Source organism: Heterocephalus glaber, unplaced genomic scaffold, assembly GCF_053883595.1.
Source record: "Heterocephalus glaber isolate CG9 unplaced genomic scaffold, H.glaber_assembly_v1.0 deba00001673, whole genome shotgun sequence".
Taxonomy (NCBI): domain Eukaryota; kingdom Metazoa; phylum Chordata; class Mammalia; order Rodentia; family Bathyergidae; genus Heterocephalus; species Heterocephalus glaber.
The window spans coordinates 17,387,547-17,400,298 of record NW_028258410.1 but is presented as its reverse complement, the minus strand read 5'-3'; the positions used below and the strand labels follow the sequence as shown (position 1 = coordinate 17,400,298).

The 12,752-nt window shown below is 47.9% G+C and overlaps 2 pseudogenes; one reads left to right on the top strand and one right to left on the bottom strand.

Moving 5' to 3' along the window:
* Nucleotides 1-1,262: 1,262 nt before the first annotated feature.
* LOC110344540 (tRNA-uridine aminocarboxypropyltransferase 1 pseudogene) lies at nt 1,263-7,517 on the top strand (annotated as a pseudogene).
* A 312-nt stretch (nt 7,518-7,829) lies between these two features.
* Nucleotides 7,830-9,555, bottom strand: LOC101720227 (STE20-related kinase adapter protein beta pseudogene; annotated as a pseudogene).
* Nucleotides 9,556-12,752: the final 3,197 nt, after the last annotated feature.

Sequence of the window (12,752 nt, the reverse complement as noted above, 5' to 3'; positions counted from 1 at the left end):
TGCTGCGTAACTGATGGCCCTGTAAGATTATAAAGGAGCTGAAAAATTCCTACGGCCTCAAGACAGCCAGCTCAACCCTCGCATGTGTGTGGCGATGCCGGCATAAACAAACCCACTGTCTAGCTGCTTGTGTAAAAGCACAGCTTGTACAGTTCTAGCCAGAAATAATACTGAACAATAATAAAAACAACTATGCTCCTGTCTTATGTGCTCACCACTGATGCTTTTTATTATTATTTTAGAGTGCAATCCTTCTCCTCATTAAAATACAAGTGAAGTGTAAGACAGCCCCAGGCAGCCCCCCAGGAGGATTCCAGAAGCCACCTTATCACAGGAGGTGACAACTCACCGACCTTTCAGGGGAGCACAGTGAGGATGTAGGAGACGAGGATGATCTGACCCTGTGCAGGACTAGGCTCATGGGTGTCTGTGTCTCAGTTTTTAACAAAAAAGTTAAAAAGTAGTAAGTTTTGAAAAGTTTAAAATTGCAAAAAGGGGCCGGGGATTTAGCTCAGTGGTTTCGCCGCCTGCTGCGCAAGCGCAAAGATCCAAGCTCAATCCCTGGTACCAAAATAATAATAATAATAATAATAATAATAAAATAAAATAGCAAAAAGCTTACCAAATAAGGACATAAAGAAATAGAATTTTTTTTTCAGATACACATTGTGTGTTTGTGTTTTAACCTGTTACTGTATTGTTTGTTTTTGTTTTCTGATAGTGAGGATTGAACCCAGTGGTGTCTTGGCTCTGAGCTACATCATTAGCCCTTTTTATTTTTATTTTGAGACTGTGTCTGGCTAAACTGCCTAGATTGAGCTTGAATTTGTGATCCTCCTGCCTCAGCCTCCTGGAGTACTGGGCCCAGCTCAAAAAAAATTCTTTCTCTTAAAGTAAAAAGTTTAGGTTGGAGGTATGGCTTAGTGGTTGGTTGAGCCCTTGCCTAGTACGTATTTGGGAGACCCTGGGTTCTTTGCTGTGCGCAAAGGTTAATTTATTATTGGGACAAGAGAAAACTGGAAGTAAATGCAGTGCAGCTGGAGAGTACAAATATCCTGCAGTGTCCAGCAGCTCGGGTCCCCACGTCCCTCCCACTTGCTGACTCATCCCCTCAACCCCCAGCTCTGCAAGCTCCTCGCATGCTGCATGGCCTGCACAGGTGAACCAAACCCCTGTTATGTTTTATGCCACACTTGCGCTCCCAGCCTATGTCCACACGCGCAGTGTCCGGCTGCCCACAGCATTCAGCGCGGCAGCGCGCTATGCAGGCTGCACCGTGGGAGCCGGAGCACCCGCCAGGTGTGCAGCAAAGCCTGTGAGGATTCCGCGGTGTGTGCGCCACAGGGACATCGCCGGCAGAGCGGTTCTCGGAATGTGTCCCTGCTGCTGATGGCACTTGACTGCGCCTTTACCATACAGCAGCTGGGAGCCAGCGAGGCAGCCCAGTGGTCCAGTGTGTGTCCAGCATGGCGTCCACACCAGCACTGAGCGGGGAGTGGGATGAAGTCAGTGACTAATTTTTCTAGGGTGGTTGGGAAAGACCTCACCAAGAAGGACACGTGGGAGCAGACCTGAAGGAGGAAGCAAGAAAGCCAGATAGGTGTCTGCACAAGAGCTTCCTGGGAGGTGCCAACAGACAGTGCAAAGGCCCTGAGGCAGGAATGTGTGTGGAGGAACTGGGAGGAGTCCATGGCAGTGGAGAGATCCAGGAATAAGGAGCTGGGGAGACCTTGGACAAAACCCGTTTTGTTTCCCTCTGCTTTTGTTCTGGACACTTGTTTGCTTCCACCTATGACGCTATTGGGAAGGGATCTGTCACGAATACAGAGACACAAATACCTCTTTGCGATCCTTCTTTTAATTCTTTTGCCTGCATACCCAGTAGTAGAATCAAGGCATTATATGGTAATGATATGTTTGTTTAGTAATTGTATTTTTAATTCCAAGAGCAACTACCGTATAGTGCTTTCCACGCACCTGTACCATGTTTGATTACCACCAGCAGTACCCAAGGGTTCTAATTTGTCTGCATCTCCGCCAATACTTGTGATTTTAAGTTTTATTTTGTTTTGTTTGCAGCAATGGGGATTAAATCTAAGACTTCACACATGCTAGGCAAGCCCTCTACCATTAGATTATATCCCCAGCCTTTTAAAAAATTTTTGAGAGAATGCCAGTCATGGTGGCACATGCTTGTAATCCCAGGACTCGGGAGGCTGAGGCAGGAGGATCACTGAGAGTTTGAAGCCAGCCTGGGCTACATAGTGAGTTCAAGGCCAGCTTGGAATATGCAGTGAGACCCTGTCTCAAAGACAAAAACAACAACAGAAAAAGTTGTTGAGAGAGGTCTTACTAAATTGCCCAGGCTAGTCTTGAACTTGTAGTCCTCCTGCCTCAGCCTCTGAATGCTGTGATTAATAGATATGTGCCATAGCACCTGGCTGTTTTGTTTTGTTTTTAAAAGTAGCCATCTAATGAGTACGAAGTGGTATGTTATTATGGTCCTGATTTGCATATTTCTAATGATGAGTGATGTTCAGCATCTTTTCTAGGTTTTGTAATATACTGTGTATTCCCCGGATAAAATATTTTATTAAAGCTTCCATTTTGGCCTGTTTTTGCTTTGGGGGGTGCTGGGAATTGAGCTAAGGGCCTCATGAACATTAAGCACACAAGATACCACCGACCTATGTTCCAGTACCTACACTTATTTTAAATGTCATCTCATGGTGGCGGCTTACTAAACTGATAGCCACATAAATACTTGAATTATTTAAAAGGTTTAAAGTATATTCTGAAGGGGTGACTCGTTAGATGCCTAGTGAAGTCATTATTGTCTCTGCCTCAAAACACATCTAAGAGTGGGGGAGGGGGAAAGGAAGAGCAGCCAGGCTGCTACTCCAGTGGCCCAGGGGGCTCGGCGTGGATGGAGGCGGAAGTGCAGGGGGGGGATGCTCGGATCTGGGAATATGTTGCAATCATGTGGCCAATGCATTGCGTGACGTGGGTCTGAAAGAGGGGTCAAGAATGACACCTAGCCCTGTGTGGTGGCGCACGCCTGTATCCCAGCACTCGGGAGGCTGAGGCAGGAGAATTGCCTTGAGTTTGAGGCCAGGAGACTCTGTGTCAAAAACAAAACAAACAAAAACACACCTAGGGCTGGGGATTTAGCTCAGTGGTTCCGCCGCCTGCCTTGCAAGTGGAAGGATCCGAGTTTGATCCCTGGTACCAAAAAAACCCACCACAAAACCAAACACCTAGATGTCTGACTTGAGCACCTGGAAGGATGCAAGGGGCAGTGCAGAAATAGAAAAGGCAGAGCTGGGTATGGTGGCCCACACCTGTAATTCCAGCCCCCTAGGAGGGTGAGGCAGGAGGATTGCAAGTTGCTCCAGTCTGAGCAACTTAGTGAGACCCCTTTTCAAAATACAAGATTAAAAAAGGGCCGGGATATAGCTCAGTGTGAAGGCCCTGGGTTCGATCTCCAGTACCACAAGAAGAAGAAGAAAAAGCAGGAGGAGAAAGAGGAGGAAGAGGAGGAAGAGGAGGAAGTGGACAAGGCCATGGGGGCACAGTGTTTGGTGGCGGCTGCGTCGCATCTGGGATGAGTTGTGTTTGATTTGCCGCTTGGACATTCAGGTGGAGCGGAAGGGTCGGTAGCTGGACACCCGGGGGCTGTGACCTCAGCATGAGGTGCTGAGCGCGGGGTGAACCAGGAAGGAGCACGGAGGAGCCCAGCCGAGCCGGGCCGGAAGGACGCACCGGCACCGAGCCTTGGGCCGGGCAGGGCCGCGGGAAGGCGCTGCGGAGCTGGAGGGGCAGGAACCGCCGGAGAGGCTGGGCCGGGTAGGAGGGGCGCGGGGCCAGGACCAGGGAGGGAGGGTGTGTGTGTGTGTGTGTGTGTGTGTGTGTGTGTGTGTGTGTGTGCGCGCGCGCGTGTCTGGGTCTGGCAAAGACGGCATGGAGGGATATGGTACATAGCAGGCTTCTCCTCTCCTCCGCCTCTCCTTCTCCTCTCTCTTTCCCCTCTTTCCCTTCTCCTCCTCCTTCTCCCTTTCCTTCCTCTTCCTCCCTCCCTTCTCTCCTCTTCTTCTTCTTCCCCCCCCCCTCATTTTTTATGGAGCTAGAGATCAAATCCAGAGCCATAAGCATGCCAGGAGGCAAATGCTCTACCACTGAGCCACATCCCTAGTCCAATACAGCAGTTTCCACAGCTGAACATCTGCAATTTGATGATTAGAAATATTTATTTATTTATTTATTTATTTATTTATTTATTGTGGTGCCAGGAATTGAACTCAGGACTTTGAGCTTGCCAGACAGGCCTGGCACCACTGAGCTACATTCCTGGCTCAGAAATATTTACTTTGAATTTCACTTAATCAAAATGTTATTCCTAGCCAGGCATGGTGGCACACGCCTGTAATCCCAGCACTCAGGAGCTGAGGCAAGAGGATTGTGGTGAGTTTGAGGCCAGCCTGGGCTACATCATGAGTTCAAATGAGACCCTGTCTCAAAAAACCAAACCAAACCAAACAAGTTTTTTCTTCCAAAAATACCTGTTTTTCATTAGGAGACCTGTATCAGAAAAAAAATGACAACCAATTGTTTTTATCCTAATTTGAATTTCCTAAATTGAAAATTTGTAAAGATTTGTTTTCTCTCTTGTGTGTCTACATGATTTTCTCTGTGTTGGCTCTTGGCCAACAAAATTTAAAAATAATTTTTTTTGAGACAGGGTCTTGCTTTATAGTCCAGGCTGGCCTTGAACTCCCTATGTAGCCCAGGCTGGCCTCAAACTCTCAGTAGTTCTCCTGCCTCAGCCTCCCGAGTGCTGGGATTACAGGCATGTGCCACTATACCTGGCAAAAGCTTAAAATATTTCTATCTAGTCCTTTACAGAGAGTTTGCCAGTCTCTGGGCTCTCATAGAGGAAATGTTCGCTATTTATTATTATTATTGATGTTATTATTATCACTGACATAATCCATATGAATTAGGTGCCAATGATCCCCAGCCCTGGAGTAGCTGGAGCCCTGTGGCTATGAGTCTAGCTTTGTGGTGTTTCCTAAAGTTATGAAACACATGTTAGCTGTTCAATGAATATGTGAATGAATGAATGTACGGATGAATGAGTAAATGAAAATGTGAATGAATGAATGAATGGGTGTGAGGAGCAGAGGAGAATTCGGGGTTGGGGTGGTGGTTGCAATTGGTGGATTCTTCCACCAGGGCAGAGTTTACCAAGAGAGGAGGGGTCAAGCTAGGAGCCCGTGCCAGGGATGACACTGGAGTGCCAGTTGATTAAGTCAGAAGAACCCCAGGAAATGTTAACCGAGTGTGGGCAAAGCCACCATGGACCTCAATATCTGACCCTGAAAGAAAATTCCAAAGTGACACAGAAAGCTCTGAGGGGTAAAATATAGCTCTGTGATATTTTTGTAGGGGTAGAAAGGGACTGGGTGTGGGGGGAAGGGAGAAGACTCTGGAGACCTGGTCCCCCGCCTGAGGAGTTTGTGGAAAGAGCAGTATTCATGAGGTTCCACTTCCATTTGACACAGTGTTCTGGGGCCCGGTGGGATGGTCCTCAGGGCTCTCAGGAGTTGGTATTATTCCTACTGTACAGATGCAAAGCTGAGGGCAGGCAGGGATGCGCCCTGTCTTCTGGCACACATTCCTGGAGACGCCACCTTGTCAGCCTGCAGGCCATCCGGGCCTCTTTGGATCTCAGCACCCAGCGGAAGTCAGACAATAGACACAGAAACAACACACGAATAAAATAAATGCAAGTTGTTACAGGAATCTTCAAGGAGAGAACAGGGCAGGATAATAAAAGAATGACTTTGGGTTTCATTCCTGGGATGCAAGGATAATTTGACATCTCCAAATCAATAAATATGATCCGCTACATAAGTAGAATCCAGGAAAAAAAGCATATGATCGTCTCAATTCACACAGAAAAAGCCCTCAAGAGACTTCAGCATCACTTTGTGATATAAAAGGTGAAGAAATTGGACATAGAAGGAGCATACTTCAACATAAGAAAAGCCATGTGAGATATGATTGAAAAATATGGAGAATGTTTACATTTAAAAAAAAACTATTACAGGAACAAAACATATTGCCATTAGGGCTCTTCAAAACATTTCCCCTCACTCTGAACACATGTATCCCTCATTCTTGCCACTTTCTGAAGCCGTTCAAGTCCTCTTTCATGTCTATGGCTGTGTTTTGTTTTGTTTTGTTTTTTGGTACCGGAGATCGAACTCGGGACCTTGTGCTTGTGAGGCAGGCGGCGTCACCACTGAGCTAAATCCCTGGCCCCTGGCTGTGTTGTCATGACTGCCTCAGTTTCCTGAACTGACTCAAAACGTTTTCTTTTCATGGTCATTTCAACACTGGGGAAGAGCTGGAAGTCATATATATAGTGAATAAGGTGGATGAGGATAATTTTTTTTTTTTGGTACTGGGGATTGAACTCAGGACCTTTTGCTTTCGAGGCAGGCTCAGTGCCACTGAGCTAAATCCCCAGCCCTGAGGATAATATTTTTACAAATTTTCCTTTCTGTTGGATGGCACTCAGTAGCACCATACACCACATTTTGGATCCCACCTTGTAAAGATACTCACAAAAGAGGACTTACAGAACTGCTGCAGAAAGTGGCAGGGACAATGGGATAAGTGTGTTTGAAGTGAAGGGGACTATTTTGATGAGGATTAATGGTAATATGTCTTTTACTGTAAGACTTTTTTTTTCAGCTGGGCATGGTGGTGCATGACTGTAATTCCACCACTAAGGAGGCTGAGGCAGGAGGATCACCATGAGTTTTAGGCCAGCCTGAACTGAACTACATAGTGAGACCCTGTCTCAAAAAAACAAACAAACAAAAGTATGTGCCAAGCAGGTCTCATGTGTGCACCGTCTGTTGAAGTTAGACATCATTAGACATCCAAATGAAACTAGGGCAATAGCTCTCCTATCCATGCAAAACCCTTAGCACTGGAATCTGTAAACATTCACACACATTTGCAAGTATTCCAGACTATGAAGAGAAGGACCACGAGATTGTACCTGTTTTTCCTGGCTCTCAGTCTATTTCTATAAAAGATAATTTCTTTTCATTTGTAAACAAGGATTCAAAATAGAGGCAAAGCTGATGACCCTCAGAAGCCATCTTTTAAACAAGAAAACTGCAGAATGGGAGAGCTGTGATTTGAGTGACAGCAACTGCAAAGGCACAACAATACAAGTCACCGATGAGCCACTTCAGGGTTGTTAAAGCTGAGTTGAAAACAAGAAAAATTTGCTTCTGGCATCATCAAAAAGGAAAGCCATATACAATGCCTTCTTCTCCATAACTGAAACTATTTACCACTTTCCAGTAGATTTCCACACGGATATGTTGAAAGAGAAATACAAAGGACAATATGACGACCTTTTATTTTTCTATTCTTTTCAAATTCTTAAAATGTTTCTTTTTTTTTTTTTTTCAACTCACTCAGTAGATCTTTATTGACAGGGGCACATGAATTTAGGATCGATAATTTACACAGATAGAAAAGTATTACTTTTGCCCCCCTTAAAAAAAAAAGCAAATGGTATCTTCTCTATGTATCTCAAGTGAATCATTTAATGTAAGTGAGGCTCAGTTTGATGTTACCATCTATATTAACAGAAGAAAAATGGGAGCATGAACATTTTCCTTTCTCCAAAAAGGGTTTGGTGCCAGGACCAACTAGCCTGCTGGTCTAACAGCAGCTGGTCACAAAGGCCCAAGACTCTGGAAGACGACAACATCCTTGGAAGCACTGTCCTCGGAGGACTTGTTCATTACCAAGAAGACAGTAGAACATCGAAAAATTAACTGGCTCAAAAATTATGCTGAGAAAAGTAGTCACAGCTTGGAAGTTCAAGAAGAGATGAGACCAATTAACTGTAGCTAATTAGTAATGCTGACATTTCCCTGGAGTTGTGAGAACACAGTGGTCAGAGCAGAGGGCTGTGAATCACTGTCCCCGTGAGCAAAGTGGTTTAAAAAACAGCTTCTCCAGTGCATCAACTGTGTTTTCAAGTATAATTCTGGCATTTATACCTAGAAATACAGGAGAAAAAGCAGCGAGGAGAAAGTGTTAAGTATACAGGACATGAAACAGTGTGGCAGCCCTAGAACTCCCAAGCTGGGCCTCGCTCCTCAGGAAAACCACACTTGGGCTCTGGCCAAGGCAACACCGGTGGCAGAGCTGTTGATGGCTTGTTATAGGCAGGAGGCAACTGCAAGAGGACGGAGTCCTGGCTTTCTTCCCTCATCTGCTTGAAGAATACATGGGACAATAAACTGCTTGCAGATGGTCTCTTCTCAGGATCTTGCTGCAGACAGAGCTGTACCAAGCTGAAGAAGGCAGGAGAGGTTTTTGAGGATGGTGTGTGCAGTTGGTCACTGTTGACAGTTTGAGTTCCACTCAAGACAAGCACACTCTCTCCAATCCCAGAGTCTACACCTGATAGGGAAGTTTTCATTCTGGAGTCTGATTGAGGGAAGATACTGAGATCCACTGGGCTATATGGAGGACCTTTCAGCTTCTGTAACAACATCTGAGCTCTGTGAATGTCCTGAAAAGGTACCTGCCCACTGGCTAATTCACATGCTGTAATCCCAACACTATAAATATCCGAATTCACATTATATCCATGTAAATCCTGTCTCAGCAGTTCTGGGCTCAGCCACGGCTGCTCTGAGGTGCTGAACTGTGGGAACTCAAACACAGCCCTATGCCTTTGTCCATGTTTAACCAGACTATGCAGATGGGACAGGCCAGAGAGGGTCACCAGGCCATCACCAGAAAGGAGGATATGGCTGGCTTTAAAACTCCTATGAATGCAGCCATTCTGGTGCAGATAGTTCAGCCCTCGTACTGCTCCAAAGAGAATATTTCTTATTAGAGTTTTGCTCATTCCTTCAGGGAGGTATGTCCTCAAGAGCTGACTTGCTGAACCATAGGCCATAAATGGAGAAATTACCCAAAGTCAGCTGCAAACAGTGAAAACTGTCCAGTAAGTTGTAATATAGGGGTGCCGGAAAAAGTGGGATAGAATCACTGCTCTCTGTAAAGCTTTCAGGCGCTCTTCTGTGAGGTTTTCCAGATTAGTGATTTTTATAGTTACCAGTGTTCCTGTAGGAATATGCCGTGCAAGATGTACAGAGGTTAGGTTGTCGAAACCTCTTCCTATTTCCACTTGCAGTTCGTAGTTAGAGACATCGGTAGAACATAGCACCTCACTGGCTCTAGATTGAGGTGACCAGGAAAGGGTGGGCTCATCAACCAAGCACTTCCGGGTACTGGTTTCAGACTGCGTCTCAGGTCTGAGTGACTCAACTTGTTTTTGTGAAGTACAGAAACAATCCAAAAGAGACATTGAATCGCTTTAGTTCACAGAAAGTAGCAAAGATCCATCTATTTCAAAGATTTTTGCTTTATCTTCCTTTCAAGATGCAGAAATATCCTACCGAGCGGCACCCGCTGCCAACGACTCTCCGGGCAGCCTGCAGCGCCGCGGACCGGGGACCCCCAGTAGGGTCGAGGAGGGGCACTGGAGGGTGCTGACCGTGAACTCTACCCAGCCCCGCGGCCTCGGCCCGGGCGGCCTATTTTTCCATTCTTTTATGTACCAGTTGATTTTTTAAAAATGCCTAATACTCTGGAGCTAAGTAAACAACAAAACTTACCCACTAGTGGGGCATGGTGGTTCACACCTGTAATTCCAGCACTAGGGAGCCTGAGGCAGGAGGATTGCTGAGTGTTGGAGGCCAACCTAGGCTACATAGTGAGTTCAAGACCTGCCTGACTACAAAGTGAGACTCTGTCTCAAAAAACAAAACAAAAACTTATTCACTAGTTGTTTATAAGCCACCTGTCATTGTATTTGCTAAAATTAATAAACTTACACTTACGCTATTTGCTTTCCCTAAGGAAAAACTAATAATAATAACAATGTGACTATGCCACCTGCATTGGGGTGTTCATGGGTGATGCTCCAAGCTAAGAGCTGTAGAGCTAAGGGAAGAAAGCTTAGGAAACAGCGTGCAGTTGGAGCCCAGAATGAGCTTGGAAAACCCAGAAATGAAGCCAATGCCCTGGGTGTAGCCAGTAAGGGGGGGCTGACAAGGCCTTTAGGGGCTCTGTCATGATAGGGCTTTGTGCAGGGCAGATGTGGCCCAACTGACCTGGGAAAAGACTTCCCTGGATGTCCCTGGGGAGAATGGAAGGCCACTCACGGTCCTGGCCAGGATGCTTCATGAAAGCAGTTTCCATCTGACCTTCCCAGGGCCTCCATGGCTGAGGAGAGGGCTATCAAGAAGAGGCGGGGCCTATTCTACACAGTGTATAATGCAAAATGGAATGCAGACAGAACCCCAGTGCCAAAGGAAGATGCACGCCCTTTGTTCAAAAATAAAGACTTGCGAGATGGCCACAGCAGAGCATTTGACCCAGAGTGAGGCCTTCTGCACACTGGGCCGTGTGACAGTCCAGATTGTACGTCTTGGGGTCAGCCGTAGGTGGGCAGAGCCACTCTGGACCTAGAAGATAGGGGAGGCCACTCTGAGAACGGGACACCAGGACTGCTTCTGAACCCCAGCCCTTGTGTATGCCAGGCAGGCACTCTACCACCAAGCTGTATCTGCAGCCCAGGACCTTCCTGAGACCAGCAGATGTCACTTCTGTAATCACAAAGGCCCAGGGTATTGAAAGCCATGTTGGCACCAGGGATTTAGCTCAGTGGTTTCGCCACCTGCTGTGACAGCGCAAGGACCCGAGTTCAATTCCCGGTACCAAAAAAAAAAAGAACAAGAAAGCCATGTTGGGAGGAGAGATCATAATAACAATTTTGCTTCAAGTTCAGCAGACATCAGAAGTTGGAGGGACAGCTTCAGCTGGTGGGATTGGTAAACTGCCTGGATTCTGGAAAGACTTCAGAATACCTTGAAGGCCATGCAGGATTGAGACAGGGATCCTGGAAGTGGGGGACACTTTCCAGACAGGAAGTAAGAAAGTCAAACCCGGGCCAAGACGGAGAAGGCTGGGGTTTTGCTGGAGCCTGTCTCCAGGCCCTGAGGGCCTTGGAGACAAGCTCTAGAAGGTCAGACGGGAAGAGGGTGGTCTGGGAGACCCCCCCCCCGCCCCCGAGCCTCAGAGCCCGTGAGGAGTCTGAGCTGGCAGCTGGGTTCACGAGGCTCAGCTTCTGCCAGGTCCCCACCAAAGGAAGTGTCCCCAGGTGGACTCATCCTCCTGTCCTTAAACAGGCTTTGTGAAAACTGTCTCACTTTGGTTTCCTTTTGGACTAGTCTTTCTTGTATGAGCATTCTCTGGGGCAGAGGGTCACAGACTGCTTTGGATTCTCGGGGGGGCCTCATGTCCACTCCTGCCATCCTAAGTCCAGACGCTAGGTCATGTTTTTCTAAACTTAGCACTTTTGACGTGTTAGGGTCAGACCATTCTTTGTTGTGGGGCGCCCTGTGCATTGTAGGTTACTTAGCATCATCCCTGGCCTCTACCCACTAAATGCCAGTGTGACGGCCAGAACCGTCCCCAGACTTGGCCACTGACCCAGACAGGGGGCCGCAATGGCCCGTGGCTGGGAACCCGTGTAGATGGCACACGGCCGTGTGGGCACTGAGGCGGGAAGTGCGTCACCTCCTGCCAGTCCGTGCTCCTCCAGACAGGGCTTGCTGCCCCCAACACTGCGGCGCCCCAGGCTGCAACAGGACCCCGCCCCGGGGGGCGGACTTTCCCAGGAGCCTCGACTCCTGGGCTGCTCCCACTTCACCCAATTCAAAGCACTACTCAAAGGATTAAAAGAGCTCCACTTGCGTGCTGCCACTTGGGAAAATAAAACGGACAGCACCCTAGGAATAAGGATAAACATCACCCTTGCCATAAATATTACAAAGTATTTTACCAGGCTCGGTCCAGGGAGCCCACTCTGCGCAGGTGCGGAGATCGAGTGTGGCGATCGGGTGCGGCCCTGTCACGGGCGCCCGGGGCTTCCGGACCCGCTTATCGTTTCCACAGACGTTCTTCACACTTGACTTTGTGTGATTCATATATTTATTTCTCTCCTTCCCCAGACTCGCAGGAGCTGGGATTCTGGACAGTTTCTTTCACTTCCAAATCCCAGCACTGAGAAGAGGGCTTAGCGCGTGGCCTCTCTGCGAACCGGGTGGGATTTGTGGGGACCTCGGGCTTCGCAGGAGCTGCAGGAGGAAACGGCTGCCCGGGGAGACAGTGTCTCCCCAAAGGGACGGGTGCCAGGCGCCACCCCTCCTGTCCCACGTACCCGACTCCCCAGACGGCCTCGATCGCTCTCCGAGGGGCACAGCATTGGCGCAGAGCCGCGCCCCCTCCTGGTTCTGTACATCGTCTCTGGGTGACTTCTAATCCCTGATACAGAGTAGCGGCTCTGTACGTAGCCGTACACTGTATTGCTTTAGGAACAATGGCCAGAAAACAAGCCTGACCGTATTCACTGGCGTTTCAAATTTTGTTTGTTTTATTTGACTTGTGGCGCTGGGGATTCAACCAGCCTAGAGAAGTGCTGCACCCCCGAGCTACAGCTACAGTGAAGAGTAGGTGAATTGGATCCGCAGGCAGGAAGCTGTGGAGGTGAAGGCAGCCGAACCCAGGAAGAAGAGGCGAGGGCCTGGGCTCCGCAGGACCCCCAGCACTGGGGCTGAGACAGGAGGAGCTGCGGAGAG